Genomic DNA, 20688 nt, shown 5'->3' on the forward strand with positions numbered 1-20688 from the left:
TATGTACTAATGTTTTTAATTTGTATTAACATATCAAAATTGGAGATATGTATTAGGAGTTTGTTCATTAAGCAGTAGGCCTTAGTTTAGCGCAGGTCTGTGCCTAGCTGCCTGGTCTCATATTGAACTGTCTTTTTCTAACGTGCAATGTGCTATTTTCCTGAAGGACATGAAACTGTACTTTCCCAGAAGCTAGAGATGTGTGTAGCTGTAGTAAATTCTTTCTCATGGGACCCTACTTGTTCAAGGAGACATTCTTGCTGAATGCAACAGGGTAATTTGTAACAGGTGCAAGGCTGCCTGGAGTAGGAGAAAACAATGGAACTACTGACTGTAGCGTAAAATGTAACTTTTCTTACCTGACATTCCAACCGATGAAAACGTCAATAACATGGGCCAATCAACGACATGAGAACTGTGGTTTGTGTAAAACTCTGGTGAAGATTATTGGACAGAGATGGCGATGCACCAATGATTATCCATTGAGGAATTAGAAGTAAATTAGACAGTTTTGATTTAACCACATGACCCGAGGAGAAATCAGGCATTTATTGGACATTCCACTCCAAGCCATTCTTTGCCATTCTACTGAGCCATTTAGGCCATTTCGTTTGAGACTTTGCCGTTTGTTCGCCCTGTTACTCTAAACCACCCTTTTCTTATTCCTTACCTGATACTTACTTCTCCTCTATATGAGGGAAGTTCTTGTTCCTTAGCTATGCCATACTGATACTTTGCCCTGTCCTTTCTTTGCTGATGATGCAAACGACTGATGTCCCGAGAACGAAGACTGACGCTGTTTGCTGATCCGTTGGATGGGTAACTATCTGATGAAAATTGTAATTGTCTGTTTGCCTTTTCTTTCTAGGTACCAACTGCTCTTTGATAGAGGCCATAGTTAGATGTTTTCCAAATTTGTGTTTGCTAAATAGTTTTGCATGAAGCCCAACATGCTGATGCTAATACGAGGTTATTTAAGGTGTTCACTAAAATCTGCCGCAAATAGACAAATGACTGAGTTCTTGCTTTGTTGAACCATGCACTACTGAGACTTTGCTAAGTTGCTTCTTAATAATTATGTGTTAATACTGAGTGAATATTCTCTATGCATTGATTAATTGCGTTTCTAATTGCAAATCTGAAGAGTTACTAATGAGATGAATTGCTGATGAGATTAACAGAAATGACTTTAGATTGTAACCAGTAGGGAAATAAATATCCTAACACTTAACTAAATTGGTGTGGTTATTCATGACTGAACGATCATGGTGTGTTCACTTTATTGACTCTCATTAAAGGTTATTGATTAGCATGCTGATTAGTTATTGCGATTGTTGTTGAGATATTGATCTATTGATTTGCGATGCCAAAAGACATCTCGTACTGGGAAGTCCCCGAACCTGGTCTAAAAGGTTCATCGACCTAGGCGTGTCTCCTTGTAAGTTTACTTATCAAGGCTCTGACGCGCCTTCACTAATAAAAAGTAATCTGATCGCTTGCTGCGGAGTCATCGTCAACAAAAACTACCAAAATATTACTTCAATGTTTTGTAATTACGACTGCCTCAGTTTTATGCATTACGTGAGTAGTCGGACAGCAATTTATTTAGCGCAAAAATATTTCTTGTTGATGCACGTACGTTTTTAAACTGAAGTGTCATAGCTGTAGCGGCAATACTCCCAGTTTAGGTGGTTTTATAAACTAAGTTTTACTTTCTCCTACTTAAAACGTTTTGCAGAACAATGCACATTAAATGGGAAGGCAGTTTTCCTTAATTGTGTACTATTTGCTGCCTAATGTTGACATGTAAGCACACCACCAATAACTGACACCTAGAGACTCGAAAGCGCCATACCAGTACAATATTTGTATGATATTGCACTTTAAATCCACGTACAACTGAATTAAAGCAATCTTAGCTCATTTGAGGGTAGTGTGATAGTTCATCACATATGGATAGAACATGTTTGGAAAGTGTAATTTTCATGATTACATTACATTTAACATATAAATTCAAGCTGAAGTAGGGATGGACAACAAGGTCGTATAGAGCAAAGCTGAAGACAACAAGTTACCATAACAATCTGTAAGGGCCGTATTTATACTCTGGTTGCGCCGAATTTGCGTCGTTTTTTTCGACGCAAATTCGACGCTAAACTAACCCCAACTAACGCCATATTTATACTCTGGCGTTAGACGCTTCGGGCGCCAAAGTGCCCGGAGTGTGCGTCATTTTTTAGCGTGAACCCCTTCCTTGCGTTAATGATATGCAAGGGAGGCGTTCCCGTCTTAAAAAATGACTCCCAGGCCTTTACGTGGTATTTATACTCCCGGGCAAAAATGACGCCCGGGAGTGGGCGTGGCCAAAAACGGCGCTTTTGCGCCGCTTTTTAACGCCTGGGTCAGGGATGGCGTTAAGGGACAAGTGGGCTCAAAATGAGCCCAGAGTGCCCTCCCCTGCCCCCAGGGACCCCCCCTGCCACCCTTGCCCACCCCAGGAGGACACCCAAGGACGGAGGGACCCATCCCATGGACATTAAGGTAAGTTCAGGTAAGTATTATTTTTTTTTTTTTTGTGGCATAGGGGGGCCTGATTTGTGCCCCCCTACATGCCACTATGCCCAATGACCATGCCCAGGGGACAGAAGTCCCCTGGGCATGGCCATTGGGCAAGGGGGCATGACTCCTATCTTTACAATGATAGGAGTCATGTTGATGGGGGATGGGCGTCGAAAATAAATGGCGCAAGTCGGGTTACGATGATTTTTTCGACGTAACCTGACTTGCCCCATTTTAAGACGCCCATGCGCCATTTTCCCCCTACGCCGGCGCTGCCTGGTGTACGTGGTTTTTCTCGCGCACACCAGGCAGCGCCGGTCTGCTTGCGCCGGCTAACGCCATTCAATAAATACGGCGCCCGCATGGCGCTTCAGAATGGCGTTAGCCGGCGCAAAACTTTTTGACGCTAAATTGCGTTAGCGCAGTTTAGCGTCAAAAAGTATAAATATGGGCCTAAATATGTGCTCTTTATTATGTTTAGACAACTATCTCCTAAAAGAACACATTTTGGCTACCATATTTTGTACTCCTGAAACATGGTGTTTTAAGGACGAGGTGGCCGAGTGGTTAAGGCGATGGACTGCTAATCCATTGTGCTCTGCACGCGTGGGTTCGAATCCCATCTTCGTCGGTTTATTGTTCCATCTTTAGTTTTTAGTATGTGGTAGGGCTGGGTTAACCCTATTTTATGTGAAAGTTAAATGACATATCCCATGGTATTTCCGGCAGTACAACGGCTCAGTTTGGAAACACCGCTCAGTTGAGTACTGTGCTTAGGCATTACTGTAAACAGCGCCAGCCGTGCTCTGCTCATGAATCACAAAATCTTTCCTGAGGCGGAGGGTTGGTAAGTTGAGGGACGTAGATAGTTTGATTCCTTATCTTTAAAGAAAGAGAAGCAGCGCGTGCGGGACGCCAATGTAAGGGTTGTCTTCCTACGGACTCTCAGGACTGGCGCTCCCTGACACCTCCCATGGCCCGGGGCCAATCCTGACCTACTGAATGTATCACGTGCCTGCTGCTGTTGACGTTGACTTTCCTAGGATCACTTCACAGGCTATACACCCTTATTCTCCAACTCCCCTATACAACAGAACATCTCACTTCAGAAAGCTTACAGAAACAGGTTTGCACAGGGTAGTGTGGCCGAGCGGTCTAAGGTGCTGGATTAAGGCTCCAGTCTCTTTGGAGGCATGGGTTCGAATCCCACCGCTGCCAGTATTTTTCAACTCACAAACGTATTTTGTCTGCATCAGTGTCTCACTCTCTGCCTTCTGCACCTAAGATCCACATAGCGAGAGGTGAGACTATGTAAAGTAGTGACGTATATATATAAGGGTAGTCAGACAGTGGGACCGAGCCTTCTTATTTTAAAAAACCACAACCTAAGGTGACAAGAATTGTATCGGTAAACAAACCAGCTGTCTTGAAGTCTAACTATAGAGGCGACGAGAGGGGTCACTGTGATGCTGAAAGTTCAGTGAGTGTAAACAGTAGAACGCTGTGTGATACGTTTCCTTGCAGTGATGACAGCTCGCGTTTCTAAAGCAGAGAGCAAACATACAATGGGGAAGAAGAATAAATAAGGAAAGACATATATTATATGCAGACAGTTATTATACTTTGCTTTTCACCTGTAACTCGCTCAACTGTCGGTGAATGCTGCGTTACCCGGCATAGCCAGGTCACCACAGCGGGTGTCCACAGTGTTTGGCCAAGTTACTATAGTTGTGAGCTTGTAGATGTGAGGTAGCATGGCTGAGCAGGCTAAACTGGCTAGATTTAGGCTCCAGTCTCTCTGGAGCCGTGGGCTTGAATCCCAACACTTTAAGTTTACTTGAACCAAATACTTTTGCAAAAAAGGTTCATGTAATAAATATTCATTAGGGTCGTGGTTGTGAGTATGACACTAATGGATAAAAGTGGGACTAACAATGCTACAATTCCTGAGACTACCACTGCACTAACAGCCTGGGAGAGGTTTGAGCTGGATACAAGATACTTGCATGAGGGAACTAACTCGAAAGGGGAACTATCCACTGATGTTTTCTATCGCTTGCTGAGTGAGTATGTTGACACAATGGATGCAAAAGATTGTTTTGTGTGTACACAGATTCCTGTTTCGGTACAAGAGGGGGTTACCTATCATAGACTGTCATTAACATATGGGATACGTAGTAGTCTGTTACTAACAAGATTCTATAACCAGGAAGAGATTCAATATTTTTACTCAAATCATGATCTTGTGTTTTCTAATGTGCTTATCATAGAGGATGTGAGTGGGGTAGCTAAGTACTGCAGCATAAAGTTAGTTAAAGGATTCTTTCAGGCGACATTAACAATTAGTACATCTTATGCACACCACAATAATTTGACATGTTTGCTTACACCTGTAGAGAAAAGCTTTTTAGATCACACGGAAGAGAGAAGAAGGGCATTGAAGGGTAAACTAGAGAAAGGATTACAGCAACGGGCCTTTGCTAGTAGTGACGGTTATAGTGCAATTAGAGAACAAGGGAAGTTAGCTTTAGATGCACTACATGTAGGAAAGCTTTGCATATCCAAGACCAAATCATACTATGACAATGTGTTTGTGGGAATGAGTGAATGTAAGCGTGTGTTTTTGTTTCAGAGTAAATGGACGTTCATGTTAAATGGACAGGATCCAGCAATCCCCGGGATTTATTATATATGTGGACTTAATGCTTATTACCGTCTTCCAAAGGGATAGTATGGGACATGTTATTTGGGGATAGTTTTCCCAAAGATATATCAACTTGACGATTTGAAAAGGTTACCAAAATTGTCTGAATTACATTGTACTAGACATAAGAAAGAGACTGCTGCTGGTGTATTAGGAGACATATTTGGGACGATAATTTCTTCAGTGGGAGTTATTATGAACTCCATAAAGATTCCAAAGTTGTCTACTATTGAGGATAAAATGCTGACAAACTTTTCAGGGGCTATACTCCTGATGGATACTGAACTTGCTGCGGAGGGGGCTATGACTCTTCAAAACAGGCTTGCTTAAGACATTCTTTTAGTGAAAAATGGCAGAGTTTGTAGATTGCTCAATGGGTGTAATTGTTGCGCTTACATACCAGATAATAGTAATGAGATTAGAAGTATGCTTACTAACTTGACTAGGGATAGTACGGACTTGAAGGATTTGAAAGAACCAGGTGTTTGGAAAAAGGTTGGGAAAGGATTTGCTTCAGTGGGAAATTGGATTAGTAACATTTGGCATGGGATATTGTCTAAAATAATACAGGGGATATTGATTGTTATAGATTGCTTATTTGGATCATGGGTGGCATGTAAAATTAGTAAAAGAATAAAATTGAAGATGGCGAAAAATAATAGGAGGAGGGAAGAAAAACAAAGGGAAAAATTATTCAGGGCAAGATCAAAGGGGAAACCAAGAAGGGAAGAGATTGATATGAGGGAATTTTAGTATATAAAATTAGTAGGGAAGATTTGTGTGATGACAAGAGTCATCAGAGGAGGGATTGCTGGAGTGTGTCTTTTAAAATTAATATTAACATGAAAAGCTTACAATACATTTTGTAATGAAGCTGCATAAAAAATGTGTTAACGTAGAAATAATGCACACGTTTGAAATGTGCCCACGGGGAGTGGCTACCAATGTATACGAAGACTAATGAAAGTTATTAATGCTGAATTAATTATGTACTAATGTTTTTAATTTGTATTAACATATCAAAATTGGAGTTATGTATTAGGAGTTTGTTCATTAAGCAATAGGCCTTAGTTTAGCGAAGGTCTGTGCCTAGCTTCCTGGTCTCATATTAAACTGTCTTTTTCTAACGTGCAATGTGCTATTTTCCTGAAGGACATGAAACTGTACTTTCCCAGAAGCTAGAGATGTGTGTAGCTGTAGTAAATTCTTTCTCATGGGACCCTACTTGCTCAAGGAGACATTCTTGCTGAATGCAACAGTGTAATTTGTAACAGGTGCAAGGCTGCCAGGAGTAGGATAAAACAATGGAACTACTGACTGTAGCGTAAAATGTAACTTTTCTTACCTGACATTCCAACCGATGAAAACGTCAATAACATGGGCCAATCAACGACATGAGAACTGTGGTTTGTGTAAAACTCTGGTGAAGATTATTGGACAGAGATGGCGATGCACCAATGATTATACATTGAGGAATTAGGAGTAAATTAGACAGTTTTGATTTAACCACATGACCCGAGGAGAAATCAGGCATTTATTGGACATTCCACTCCAAGCCATTCTTTGCCATTCTACTGAGCCATTTAGGCCCTTTCGTTTGAGACTTTGCCGTTTGTTCGCCCTGTTACTCTAAACCACCCTTTACTTATTCCTTACCTGATACTTACTTCTCCTCTATATGAGGGAAGTTCTTGTTCCTTAGCTATGCCATACTGATACTTTGCCCTGTCCTTTCTTTGCTGATGATGCAAACGACTGATGTCCCGAGAACGAAGACTGACGCTGTTTGCTGATCCGTTGGATGGGTAACTATCTCATGAAAATTGTAATTGTCTGTTTGCCTTTTCTTTCTAGGTACCAACTGCTCTTTGATAGAGGCCATAGTTAGATGTTTTCCAAATTTGTGTTTGCTAAATAGTTTTGCATGAAGCCCAACATCCTGATGCTAATACGAGGTTATTTAAGGTGTTCACTAAAATCTGACGCAAATAGACAAATGACTGAGTTCTTGCTTTGTTGAACCATGCACTACTGAGACTTTGCTAAGTTGCTTCTTAATAATTATGTGTTAATACTGAGTGAATATTCTCTATGCATTGATTAATTGCATTTCTAATTGCAAATCTGAAGAGTTACTAATGAGATGAATTGCTGATGAGATTAACAGAAATGACTTTGGATTATAACCAGTAGGGAAATAAATATCCTAACACTTAACTAAATTGGTGTGGTTATTCATGACTGAAAGATCATGGTGTGTTCACCTTATTGACTCTCATTAAAGGTTATTGATTAGCATGCTGATTAGTTATTGTGATTGTTGTTGAGATATTGATCTATTGATTTGTGATGCCAAAAGACATCTCGTACTGGGAAGTCCCCGAACCTGGTCTAAAAGGTTCATCGACCTAGAATGTCTCCTTGTAAGTTTACTTATCAAGGCTCTGACGCGCCTTCACTAATAAAAAGTAATCTGATCGCTTGCTGCGGAGTCATCGTCAACAAAAACTACCAAAATATTACTTCAATGTTTTGTAATTACGACTGCCTCAGTTTTATGCATTACGTGAGTAGTCGGACAGCAATTTATTTAGCGCAAAAATATTTCTTGTTGATGCACGTACGTTTTTAAACTGAAGTGTCATAGCTGTAGCGGCAATACTCCCAGTTTAGGTGGTTTTATAAACTAAGTTTTACTTTCTCCTACTTAAAACTTTTTGCAGAACAATGCACATTAAATGGGAAGGCAGTTTTCCTTAATTGTGTACTATTTGCTGCCTAATGTTGACATGTAAGCACACCACCAATAACTGACACCTAGAGACTCGAAAGCGCCATACCAGTACAATATTTGTATGATATTGCACTTTAAATCTACGTACAACTGAATTAAAGCAATCTTAGCTGATTTGAGGGTAGTGTGATAGTACATCACATATGTATAGAACACGTTTGGAAAATGTAATTTTCATGATTACATTACATTTAACATATAAATTCAAGCTGAAGTAGGGATGGACAACAAGGTCGTATAGAGCAAAGCTGAAGACAACAAGTTACCATAACAATCTGTAAATATGTGCTCATTATTATGTTTAGACAACTATCACCTAATAGAACACATTTTGGCTACCATATTTTGTACTCCTGAAACATGGTGTTTTGAAGACGAGGTGGCCGAGTGGTTAAGGCGTTGTACTGCTAATCCATTGTGCTCTGCACGCGTGGGTTCGAATCCCATTCTCGTCGGTTTATTGTTCCATCTTTAGTTTTTAGTATGTTGTAGGGCTGGGTTAACCCTATTTTATGTGAAAGTTAAATGACATATCCCATGGTATTTCCGGCAGTACAACGGCTCAGTTTGGAAACACCGCTCAGCTGAGTACTGTGCTTAGGCATTACTGTAAACAGCGCCAGCCGGGTTCTGCTCATGAATCACAAAATCTTTCCTGAGGCGGAGGGTTGGTAAGTTGAGGGACGTAGATAGTTTGATTCCTTATCCTTAAAGAAAGAGAAGCAGCGCGTGCGAGACGCCAATGTAAGGGTTGTCTTCCTACGGACTCTCAGGACTGGCGCTCCCTGACACCTCCCATGGCCCGGGGCCAATCCTGACCTACTGAATGTATCACGTGCCTGCTGCGGTTGGCGTTGACTTTCCTAGGATCACTTCACAGGCTATACACCCTTATTCTCCAACTCCCCTATACAACAGAACATCTCACTTCAGAAAGCTTACAGAAACAGGTTTGCACAGGGTAGTGTGGCCGAGCGGTCTAAGGTGCTGGATTAAGGCTCCAGTCTCTTTGGAGGCGTGGGTTCGAATCCCACCGCTGCCAGTATTTTTCAACTCACAAACGTATTTTGTCTGCATCAGTGTCTCACTCTCTGCCTTCTGCACCTACGATCCACATAGCGAGAGGTGAGACTATGTAAAGTGGTGACGTATATATATAAGGGTAGCCAGACAGTGGGACCGAGCCTTCTTATTTTAAAAAACCACAACCTAAGGTGACAAGAATTGTATCGGTAAACAAACCAGCTGTCTTGAAGTCTAACTATAGAGGCGACGAGAGGGGTCACTGTGATGCTGAAAGTTCAGTGAGTGTAAACAGTAGAACGCTGTGTGATACGTTTCCTTGCAGTGATGACAGCTCGCGTTTCTAAAGCAGAGAGCAAACATACAATGGGGAAGAAGAATAAATAAGGAAAGACATATATTATATGCAGACAGTTATTATACTTTGCTTTTCACCTTCAACTCGCTCAACTGTCGGTGAATGCTGCGTTACCCTGCATAGCCAGGTCACCATAGCGGGTGTCCACAGTGTTTGGCCAAGTTACTATAGTTGTGAGCTTGTAGATGTGAGGTAGCGTGGCTGAGCAGGCTAAACTGGCTAGATTTAGGCTCCAGTTTCTCTGGAGCCGTGGGCTTGAATCCCAACACTTTAAGTTTACTTGAACCAAATACTTTTGCAAAAAAGGTTCATGTAATAAATATTCATTAGGGTCGTGGTTGTGAGTATGACACTAATGGATAAAAGTGGGACTAACAATGCTACAATTCCTGAGACTACCACTGCACTAACAGCCTGGGAGAGGTTTGAGCTGGATACAAGATACTTGCATGAGGGAACTAACTCGAAAGGAGAACTATCCACTGATGTTTTCTATCGCTTGCTGAGTGAGTATGTTGACACAATGGATGCAAAAGATTGTTTTGTGTGTACACAGATTCCTGTTTCGGTACAAGAGGGGGTTACCTATCATAGACTGTCATTAACATATGGGATACGTTGTAGTCTGTTACTAACAAGATTCTATAACCAGGAAGAGATTCAATATTTTTACTCAAATCATGATCTTGTGTTTTCTAATGTGCCTATCATAGAGGATGTGAGTGGGGTAGCTAAGTACTATAGCATAAAGTTAGTTAAAGGATTCTTTCAGGCGACATTAACAATTAGTACATCTTATGCACACCACATTAATTTGACATGTTTGCTTACACCTGTAGAGAAAAGCTTTTTAGATCACACGGAAGAGAGAAGAAGGGCATTGAAGGGTAAACTAGAGAAAGGATTACAGCAACGGGCCTTTGCTAGTAGTGACGGTTATAGTGCAATTAGAGAACAAGGGAAGTTAGCTTTAGACGCACTACATGTAGGAAAGCTTTGCATATCCAAGACCAAATCATACTATGACAATGTGTTTGTGGGAATGAGTGAATGTAAGCGTGTGTTTTTGTTTCAGAGTAAATGGACGTTCATGTTAAATGGACAGGATCCAGCAATCCCCGGGATTTATTATCTCTGTGGACTTAATGCTTATTACCGTCTTCCAAAGGGATAGTATGGGACATGTTATTTGGGGATAGTTTTCCCAAAGATATATCAACTTGACAATTTGAAAAGGTTACCAAAATTGTCTGAATTACATCGTACTAGACATAAGAAAGAGACTGCTGCTGGTGTAGTAGGAGACATATTTGGGACGATAATTTCTTCAGTGGGAGTTATTATGAACTCCATAAAGATTCAAAAGTTGTCTACTATTGAGGATAACATGCTGACAAACTTTTCAGGGGCTATTCTCCTGATGGATACTGAACTTGCTGTGGAGGGGCTATGACTCTTCAAAACAGGCTTGCTTTAGACATTCTTTTAGTGAAAAATGGCAGAGTTTGTAGATTGCTCAATGGGTGTAATTGTTGCGCTTACATACCAGATAATAGTAATGAGATTAGAAGTATGCTTACTAACTTGACTAGGGATAGTACGGACTTGAAGGATTTGAAAGAACCAGGTGTTTGGAAAAAGGTTGGGAAAGGATTTGCTTCAGTGGGAAATTGGATTAGTAACATTTGGCATGGGATATTGTCTAAAATAATACAGGGGATATTGATTGTTATAGATTGCTTATTTGGATCATGGGTGGCATGTAAAATTAGTAAAAGAATAAAATTGAAGATGGCGAAAAATAATAGGAGGAGGGAAGAAAAACAAAGGGAAAAATTATTCAGGGCAAGATCAAAGGGGAAACCAAGAAGGGAAGAGATTGATATGAGGGAATTTTAGTATGTAAAATTAGTAGGGAAGATTTGTGTGATGACAAGAGTCATCAGAGGAGGGATTGCTGGAGTGTGTCTTTTAAAATTAATATTAACATGAAAAGCTTACAATATATTGTGTAATGAAGCTGCATAAAAAATGTGTTAACGTAGAAATAATGCACACGTTTGAAATGTGCCCACGGGGAGTGGCTACCAATGTATACGAAGACTAATGAAAGTTATTAATGCTGAATTAATTATGTACTAATGTTTTTAATTTGTATTAACATATCAAAATTGGAGTTATGTATTAGGAGTTTGTTCATTAAGCAGTAGGCCTTAGTTTAGCGAAGGTCTGTGCCTAGCTGCCTGGTCTCATATTAAACTGTCTTTTTCTAACGTGCAATGTGCTATTTTCCTGAAGGACATGAAACTGTACTTTCCCAGAAGCTAGAGATGTGTGTAGCTGTAGTAAATTCTTTCTCATGGGACCATACTTGCTCAAGGAGACATTCTTGCTGAATGCAACAGTGTAATTTGTAACAGGTGCAAGGCTGCCTGGAGTAGGAGAAAACAATGGAACTACTGACTGTAGCGTAAAATGTAACTTTTCTTACCTGACATTCCAACCGATGAAAACGTCAATAACATGGGCCAATCAACGACATGAGAACTGTGGTTTGTGTAAAACTCTGGTGAAGATTATTGGACAGAGATGGCGATGCACCAATGATTATCCATTGAGGAATTAGGAGTAAATTAGACAGTTTTGATTTAACCACATGACCCGAGGAGAAATCAGGCATTTATTGGACATTCCACTCCAAGCCATTCTTTGCCATTCTACTGAGCCATTTAGGCCATTTCGTTTGAGACTTTGCCGTTTGTTCGCCCTGTTACTCTAAACCACCCTTTACTTATTCCTTACCTGATACTTACTTCTCCTCTATTTGAGGGAAGTTCTTGTTCCTTAGCTATGCGATACTGATACTTTGCCCTGTCCTTTCTTTGCTGATGATGCAAACGACTGATGTCCCGAGGACGAAGACTGACGCTGTTTGCTGATCCGTTGGATGGGTAACTATCTGATGAAAATTGTAATTGTCTGTTTGCCTTTTCTTTCTAGGTACCAACTGCTCTTTGATAGAGGCCATAGTTAGATGTTTTCCAAATTTGTGTTTGCTAAATTGTTTTGCATGAAGCCCAACATGCTGATGCTAATACGAGGTTATTTAAGGTGTTCACTAAAATCTGACGCAAATAGACAAATGACTGAGTTATTGCTTTGTTGACCCATGCACTACTGAGACTTTGCTAAGTTGCTTCTTAATAATTATGTGTTAATACTGAGTGAATATTCTCTATGCATTGATTAATTGCGTTTCTAATTGCAAATCTGAAGAGTTACTAATGAGATGAATTGCTGATGAGATTAACAGAAATGACTTTAGATTGTAACCAGTAGGGAAATAAATATCCTAACACTTAACTAAATTGGTGTGGTTATTCATGACTGAAAGATCATGGTGTGTTCACTTTATTGACTCTCATTAAAGGTTATTGATTAGCATGCTGATTAGTTATTGCGATTGTTGTTGAGATATTGATCTATTGATTTGTGATGCCAAAAGACATCTCGTACTGGGAAGTCCCTGAACCTGGTCTAAAAGGTTCATCGACCTAGGCGTGTCTCCTTGTAAGTTTACTTATCAAGGCTCTGACGTGCCTTCACTAATAAAAAGTAATGTGGTCGCTTGCTGCGGAGTCATCGTCAACAAAAACTACCAAAATATTACTTCAATGTATTGTAATTACGACTGCCTCAGTTTTATGCATTACGTAAGTAGTCGGACAGCAATTTATTTAGCGCAAAAATATTTCTTGTTGATGCACGTACGTTTTTAAACTGAAGTGTCATAGCTGTAGCGGCAATACTCCCAGTTTAGGTGGTTTTATAAACTAAGTTTTACTTTCTCCTACTTAAAACTTTTTGCAGAACAATGCACATTAAATGGGAAGGCAGTTTTCCTTAATTGTGTACTATTTGCTGCCTAATGTTGACATGTAAGCACACCACCAATAACTGACACCTAGAGACTCGAAAGCGCCATACCAGTACAATATTTGTATGATATTGCACTTTAAATCCACGTACAACTGAATTAAAGCAATCTTAGCTCATTTGAGGGTAGTGTGATAGTACATCACATATGGATAGAACACGTTTGGAAAGTGTAATTTTCACGATTACATTACATTTAACATATAAATTCAAGCTGAAGTAGGGATGGACAACAAGGTCGTATAGAGCAAAGCTGAAGACAACAAGTTACCATAACAATCTGTAAATATATGCTCTTTATTATGTTTAGACAACTATCACCTAATAGAACACATTTTGGCTACCATATTTTGTACTCCTGAAACATGGTGTTTTGAAGACAAGGTGGCTGAGTGGTTAAGGCGATGGGCTACTAATCCATTGTGCTCTGCACGAGTGGGTTCGAGTCTCATCCTCGTCGGTTTATTGTTCCATCTTTAGTTTTTAGTATGTGGTAGGGCTGGGTTAACCCTATTTTATGTGAAAGTTAAATGACATATCCCATGGTATTTCCGGCAGTACAACGGCTCAGTTTGGAAACACCACTCAGTTGAGTACTGTGCTTAGGCATTACTGTAAACAGCGCCAGCCGGGTTCTGCTCATGAATCACAAAATCTTTCCTGAGGCGGAAGGTTGGTAAGCTGAGGGACGTAGATAGTTTGATTCCTTATCCTTAAAGAAAGAGAAGCAGCGCGTGCGGGACGCCAATGTAAGGGTTGTCTTCCTACGAACTCTCAGGACTGGCGCTCCCTGACACCTCCCATAGCCCGGGGCCAATCCTGACCTAATGAATGTATCACGTGCCTGCTGCTGTTGGCGTTGACTTTCCTAGGATCACTTCACAGGCTATACACCCTTATTCTCCAACTCCCCTATACAACAGAACATCTCACTTCAGAAAGCTTACAGAAACAGGTTTGCACAGGGTTGTGTGGCCAAGTGGTCTAAGGCGCTGGATTAAGGCTCCAGTCTCTTTGAAAGTGTGGGTTCGAATCCCACCGCAGCCAGTACTTTTCAACTCACAAACGTATTTTGTCTGCACCAGTGTCTCACTCTCTGCCTTCTGCACCTACGATCCACATAGCGAGAGGTGAGACTATGTTAAGTGGTGACGTATATATATAAGGGTAGCCAGACAGTGGGACCGAGCCTTCTTATTTTAAAAAACCACAACCTAAGGTGACAAGAATTGTATCAGTAAACAAACCAGCTGTCTTGAAGTCTAACTATAGAGGCGACGAGAGGGGTCACTGTGATGCTGAAAGTTCAGTGAGTGTAAACAGTAGAACGCTGTGTGATACGTTTCCTTGCAGTGTTGACAGCTCGCGTTTCTAAAGCAGAGAGCAAACATACAATGGGGAAGAAGAATAAATAAGGAAAGACATATATTATATGCAGACAGTTATTATACTTTGTTTTTCACCTGTAACTCGCTCAACTGTCGGTGAATGCTGCGTTACCCTGCATAGCCAGGTCACCACAGCGGGTGTCCACAGTGTTTGGCCAAGTTACTATAGTTGTGAACTTGTAGATGTGAGGTAGCGTGGCTGAGCAGGCTAAACTGGCTAGATTTAGGCTCCAGTCTCTCTGGAGCCGTGGGCTTGAATCCCAACACTTTAAGTTTACTTGAACCAAATACTTTTGCAAAAAAGGTTCATGTAATAAATATTCATTAGGGTCGTGGTTGTGAGTATGACACTAATGGATAAAAGTGGGACTAACAATGCTACAATTCCTGAGACTACCACTGCACTAACAGCCTGGGAGAGGTTTGAGCTGGATACAAGATACTTGCATGAGGGAACTAACTCGAAAGGGGAACTATCCACTGATGTTTTCTATCGCTTGCTGAGTTAGTATGTTGACACAATGGATGCAAAAGATTGTTTTGTGTGTACACAGATTCCTGTTTCGGTACAAGAGGGGGTTACCTATCATAGACTGTCATTAACATATGGGATACGTTGTAGTCTGTTACTAACAAGATTCTATAACCAGGAAGAGATTCAATATTTTTACTCAAATCATGATCTTGTGTTTTCTAATGTGCTTATCATAGAGGATGTGATTGGGGTAGCTAAGTACTATAGCATAAAGTTAGTTAAAGGATTCTTTCAGGCGACATTAACAATTAGTACATCTTATGCACACCACAATAATTTGACATGTTTGCTTACACCTGTAGAGAAAAGCTTTTTAGATCACACGGAAGAGAGAAGAAGGGCATTGAAGGGTAAACTAGAGAAAGGATTACAGCAACGGGCCTTTGCTAGTAGTGACGGTTATAGTGCAATTAGAGAACAAGGGAAGTTAGCTTTAGACGCACTACATGTAGGAAAGCTTTGCATATCCAAGACCAAATCATACTATGACAATGTGTTTGTGGGAATGAGTGAATGTAAGCGTGTGTTTTTGTTTCAGAGTAAATGGACGTTCATGTTAAATGGACAGGATCCAGCAATCCCCGGGATTTATTATATATGTGGACTTAATGCTTATTACCGTCTTCCAAAGGGATAGTATGGGACATGTTATTTGGGGATAGTTTTCCCAAAGATATATCAACTTGACGATTTGAAAAGGTTACCAAAATTGTCTGAATTACATCGTACTAGACATAAGAAAGAGACTGCTGCTGGTGTAGTAGGAGTCATATTTGGGACGATAATTTCTTCAGTGGGAGTTATTATGAACTCCATAAAGATTCAAAAGTTGTCTACTATTGAGGATAACATGCTGACAAACTTTTCAGGGGCTATACTTCTGATGGATACTGAACTTGCTGCGGAGGGGGCTATGACTCTTCAAAACAGGCTTGCTTAAGACATTCTTTTAGTGAAAAATGGCAGAGTTTGTAGATTGCTCAATGGGTGTAATTGTTGCGCTTACATACCAGATAATAGTAATGAGATTAGAAGTATGCTTACTAACTTGACTAGGGATAGTACGGACTTGAAGGATTTGAAAGAACCAGGTGTTTGGAAAAAGGTTGGGAAAGGATTTGCTTCAGTGGGAAATTGGATTAGTAACATTTGGCATGGGATATTGTCTAAAATAATACAGGGGATATTGATTGTTATAGATTGCTTATTTGGATCATGGGTGGCATGTAAAATTAGTAAAAGAATAAAATTGAAGATGGCGAAAAATAATAGGAGGAGGGAAGAAAAACAAAGGGAAAAATTATTCAGGGCAAGATCAAAGGGGAAACCAAGAAGGGAAGAGATTGATATGACGGAATTTTAGTATATAAAATTAGTAGGGAAGATTTGTGTGATGACAAGAGTCATCAGAGGAGGGATTGCTGGAGTGTGTCTTTTAAAATTAATAATAACATGAAAAGCTTACAATACATTGTGTAATGAAGCTGCATAAAAAATGTGTTAACGTAGAAATAATGCACACGTTTGAAATGTGCCCACGGGGAGTGGCTACCAATGTATACGAAGACTAATGAAAGTTATTAATGCTGAATTAATTATGTACTAATGTTTTTAATTTGTATTAACATATCAAAATTGGAGTTATGTATTAGGAGTTTGTTCATTAAGCAGTAGGCCTTAGTTTAGCGAAGGTCTGTGCCTAGCTTCCTGGTCTCATATTAAACTGTCTTTTTCTAACGTGCAATGTGCTATTTTCCTGAAGGACATGAAACTGTACTTTCCCAGAAGCTAGAGATGTGTGTAGCTGTAGTAAATTCTTTCTCATGGGACCCTACTTGCTCAAGGAGACATTCTTGCTGAATGCAACAGTGTAATTTGTAACAGGTGCAAGGCTGCCAGGAGTAGGAGAAAACAATGGAACTACTGACTGTAGCTTAAAATGTAACTTTTCTTACCTGACATTCCAACCGATGAAAACGTCAATAACATGGGCCAATCAACGACATGAGAACTGTGGTTTGTGTAAAACTCTGGTGAAGATTATTGGACAGAGATGGCGATGCACCAATGATTATCCATTGAGGAATTAGGAGTAAATTAGACAGTTTTGATTTAACCACATGATCCGAGGAGAAATCAGGCATTTATTGGACATTCCACTCCAAGCCATTCTTTGCCATTCTACTGAGCCATTTAGGCCATTTCGTTTGAGACTTTGCCGTTTGTTCGCCCTGTTACTCTAAACCACCCTTTACTTATTCCTTACCTGATACTTACTTCTCCTCTATATGAGGGAAGTTCTTGTTCCTTAGCTATGCCATACTGATACTTTGCCCTGTCCTTTCTTTGCTGATGATGCAAATGACTGATGTCCCGAGAACGAAGACTGACGCTGTTTGCTGATCCGTTGGATGGGTAACTATCTGATGAAAATTGTAATTGTCTGTTTGCCTTTTCTTTCTAGGTACCAACTGCTCTTTGATAGAGGCCATAGTTAGATGTTTTCCAAATTTGTGTTTGCTAAATAGTTTTGCATGAAGCCCAACATCCTGATGCTAATACGAGGTTATTTAAGGTGTTCACTAAAATCTGACGCAAATAGACAAATGACTGAGTTCTTGCTTTGGTGAACCATGCACTACTGAGACTTTGCTAAGTTGCTTCTTAATAATTATGTGTTAATACTGAGTGAATATTCTCTATGCATTGATTAATTGCGTTTCTAATTGCAAATCTGAAGAGTTACTAATGAGATGAATTGCTGATGAGATTAACAGAAATGACTTTGGATTGTAACCAGTAGGGAAATAAATATCCTAACACTTAATTAAATTGGTGTGGTTATTCATGACTGAAAGATCTTGGTGTGTTCACTTTATTGACTCTCATTAAGGTTATTGATTAGCATGCTCATTAGTTATTGCGATTGTTGTTGAGATATTGATCTATTGATTTGTGATGCCAAAAGACATCTCGTACTGGGAAGTCCCCGAACCTGGTCTAAAAGGTTCATCGACCTAGGATGTCTCCTTGTAAGTTTACTTATCAAGGCTCTGACGCGCCTTCACTAATAAAAAGTAATCTGATCGCTTGCTGCGGAGTCATCGTCAACAAAAACTACCAAAATATTACTTCAATGTATTGTAATTACTACTGCCTCAGTTTTATGCATTACGTGAGTAGTCGGACAGCAATTTATTTAGCGCAAAAATATTTCTTGTTGATGCACGTACGTTTTTAAACTGAAGTGTCATAGCTGTAGCGGCAATACTCCCAGTTTAGGTGGTTTTATAAACTAAGTTTTACTTTCTCCTACTTAAAACTTTTTGCAGAACAATGCACATTACATGGGAAGGCAGTTTTCCTTAATTGTGTACTATTTGCTGCCTAATGTTGACATGTAAGCACACCACCAATAACTGACACCTAGAGACTCGAAAGCGCCATACCAGTACAATATTTGTATGATATTGCACTTTAAATCCACGTACAACTGAATTAAAGCAATCTTAGCTCATTTGAGGGTAGTGTGATAGTACATCACATATGGATAGAACACGTTTGGAAAATGTAATTTTCATGATTACATTACATTTAACATATAAATTCAAGCTGAAGTAGGGATGGACAACAAGGTCGTATAGAGCAAAGCTGAAGACAACAAGTTACCATAACAATCTGTAAATATGTGCTCTTTATTATGTTTAGACAACTATCACCTAATAGAACACATTTTGGCTACCATATTTTGTACTCCTGAAATATGGTGTTTTGAAGACGAGGTGGCCGAGTGATTAAGGCGTTGGACTGCTAATCCATTGTGCTCTGCACGCGTGGTTTCGAATCCCATTCTCGTCGGTTTGTTGTTCCATCTTTAGTTTTTAGTATGTGGTAGGGCTGGGTTAACCCTATTTTATGTGAAAGTTAAATGACATATCCCATGGTATTTCCGGCAGTACAACTGCTCAGTTTGGAAACACCGCTCAGTTGAGTACTGTGCTTAGGCATTACTGTAAACAGCTCCAGCCGGGTTCTGCTCATGAATCACAAAATCTTTCCTGAGGCGGAGGGTTGGTAAGTTGAGGGACGTAGATAGTTTGATTCCTTATCCTTAAAGAAAGAGAAGCAGCGCGTGCGGGACGCCAATGTAAGGGTTGTCTTCCTACGGACTCTCAGGACTGGCGCTCCCTGACACCTCCCATGGCCCGGGGCCAATCCTGACCTACTGAATGTATCACGTGCCTGCTGCGGTTGGCGTTGACTTTCCTAGGATCACTTCACAGGCTATACACCCTTTTTCTCCAACTCCCCTATACAACAGAACATCTCACTTCAGAAAGCTTACAGAAACAGGTTTGCACAGGGTAGTGTGGCCGAGCGGTCTAAGGCGCTGGATTAAGGCTCCAGTCTCTTTGGAGGCGTGGGTTCGAATCCCACCACTGCCAGTATTTTTCAACTCACAAACGTATTTTGTCTGCATCAGTGTCTCACTCTCTGCCTTCTGCACCTACGATCCACATAGCGAGAGGTGAGACTATGTACAGTGGTGACGTATATATATAAGGGTAGCCAGACAGTGGGACCGAGCCTTCTTATTTTAAAAAACCACAACCTAAGGTGACAAGAATTGTATCGGTAAACAAACCAGCTTTCTTGAAGTCTAACTATAGAGGCGACGAGAGGGGTCACTGTGATGCTGAAAGTTCAGTGAGTGTAAACAGTAGAACGCTGTATGATACGTTTCCTTGCAATGATGACAGCTCGCGTTTCTAAAGCAGAGAGCAAACATACAATGGGGAAGAAGAATAAATAAGGAAAGACATATATTATATGCAGACAGTTATAATACTTTGCTTTTCACTTGTAACTCGCTCAACTGTCGGTGAATGCTGCGTTACCCTGCATAGCCAGGTCACCACAGCGGGTGTCCACAGTGTTTGGCCAAGTTACTATAGTTGTGAGCTTGTAGATGTGAGGTAGCGTGGCTGAGCAGGCTAAACTGGCTAGATTTAGGCTCCAGTCTCTCTGGAGCCGTGGGCTTGAATCAAAACACTTCAAGTTTACTTGAACCAAATACTTTTGCAAAATAGGTTGATGTAATAAATATTCATTAGGGTCGTGGTTGTGAGTATGACACTAATGGATAAAAGTGGGACTAACAATGCTACAATTCCTGAGACTACCACTGCACTAACAGCCTGGGAGAGGTTTGAGCTGGATACAAGATACTTGCATGAGGGATCTAACTCGAAAGGAGAACTATCCACTAATGTTTTCTATCGCTTGCTGAGTGAGTGAGTTGACACAATGGATGCAAAAGATTGTTTTGTGTGTACACAGATTCCTGTTTCGGTACAAGAGGGGGTTACCTATCATAGACTGTCATTAACA

The 20688-nt window shown here is 40.4% G+C and overlaps 8 non-coding genes across 8 annotated transcripts; all 8 read left to right on the plus strand.

Moving 5' to 3' along the window:
• The first annotated feature begins 3108 nt into the window (after positions 1–3108).
• On the plus strand, positions 3109–3190 carry TRNAS-GCU (transfer RNA serine (anticodon GCU)). Its single transcript has one exon. It is a non-coding gene; the product is annotated as a tRNA-Ser (tRNA).
• Positions 3191–3695: 505 nt separating this feature from the next.
• Positions 3696–3777, plus strand: TRNAL-AAG (transfer RNA leucine (anticodon AAG)). Its single transcript has one exon. It is a non-coding gene; the product is annotated as a tRNA-Leu (tRNA).
• Positions 3778–8430: 4653 nt separating this feature from the next.
• TRNAS-GCU (transfer RNA serine (anticodon GCU)) lies at positions 8431–8512 on the plus strand. The gene has a single exon. It is a non-coding gene; the product is annotated as a tRNA-Ser (tRNA).
• A 505-nt stretch (positions 8513–9017) lies between these two features.
• Positions 9018–9099, plus strand: TRNAL-AAG (transfer RNA leucine (anticodon AAG)). Its single transcript has one exon. It is a non-coding gene; the product is annotated as a tRNA-Leu (tRNA).
• Positions 9100–13752: 4653 nt separating this feature from the next.
• TRNAS-ACU (transfer RNA serine (anticodon ACU)) lies at positions 13753–13834 on the plus strand. Its single transcript has one exon. It is a non-coding gene; the product is annotated as a tRNA-Ser (tRNA).
• Positions 13835–14339: 505 nt separating this feature from the next.
• On the plus strand, positions 14340–14421 carry TRNAL-AAG (transfer RNA leucine (anticodon AAG)). Its single transcript has one exon. It is a non-coding gene; the product is annotated as a tRNA-Leu (tRNA).
• A 4652-nt stretch (positions 14422–19073) lies between these two features.
• TRNAS-GCU (transfer RNA serine (anticodon GCU)) lies at positions 19074–19155 on the plus strand. Its single transcript has one exon. It is a non-coding gene; the product is annotated as a tRNA-Ser (tRNA).
• Positions 19156–19660: 505 nt separating this feature from the next.
• On the plus strand, positions 19661–19742 carry TRNAL-AAG (transfer RNA leucine (anticodon AAG)). The gene has a single exon. It is a non-coding gene; the product is annotated as a tRNA-Leu (tRNA).
• Positions 19743–20688: the final 946 nt, after the last annotated feature.

This window comes from Pleurodeles waltl, chromosome 12, assembly GCF_031143425.1.
Source record: "Pleurodeles waltl isolate 20211129_DDA chromosome 12, aPleWal1.hap1.20221129, whole genome shotgun sequence".
Classification (NCBI taxonomy): Eukaryota; Metazoa; Chordata; class Amphibia; order Caudata; family Salamandridae; genus Pleurodeles; species Pleurodeles waltl.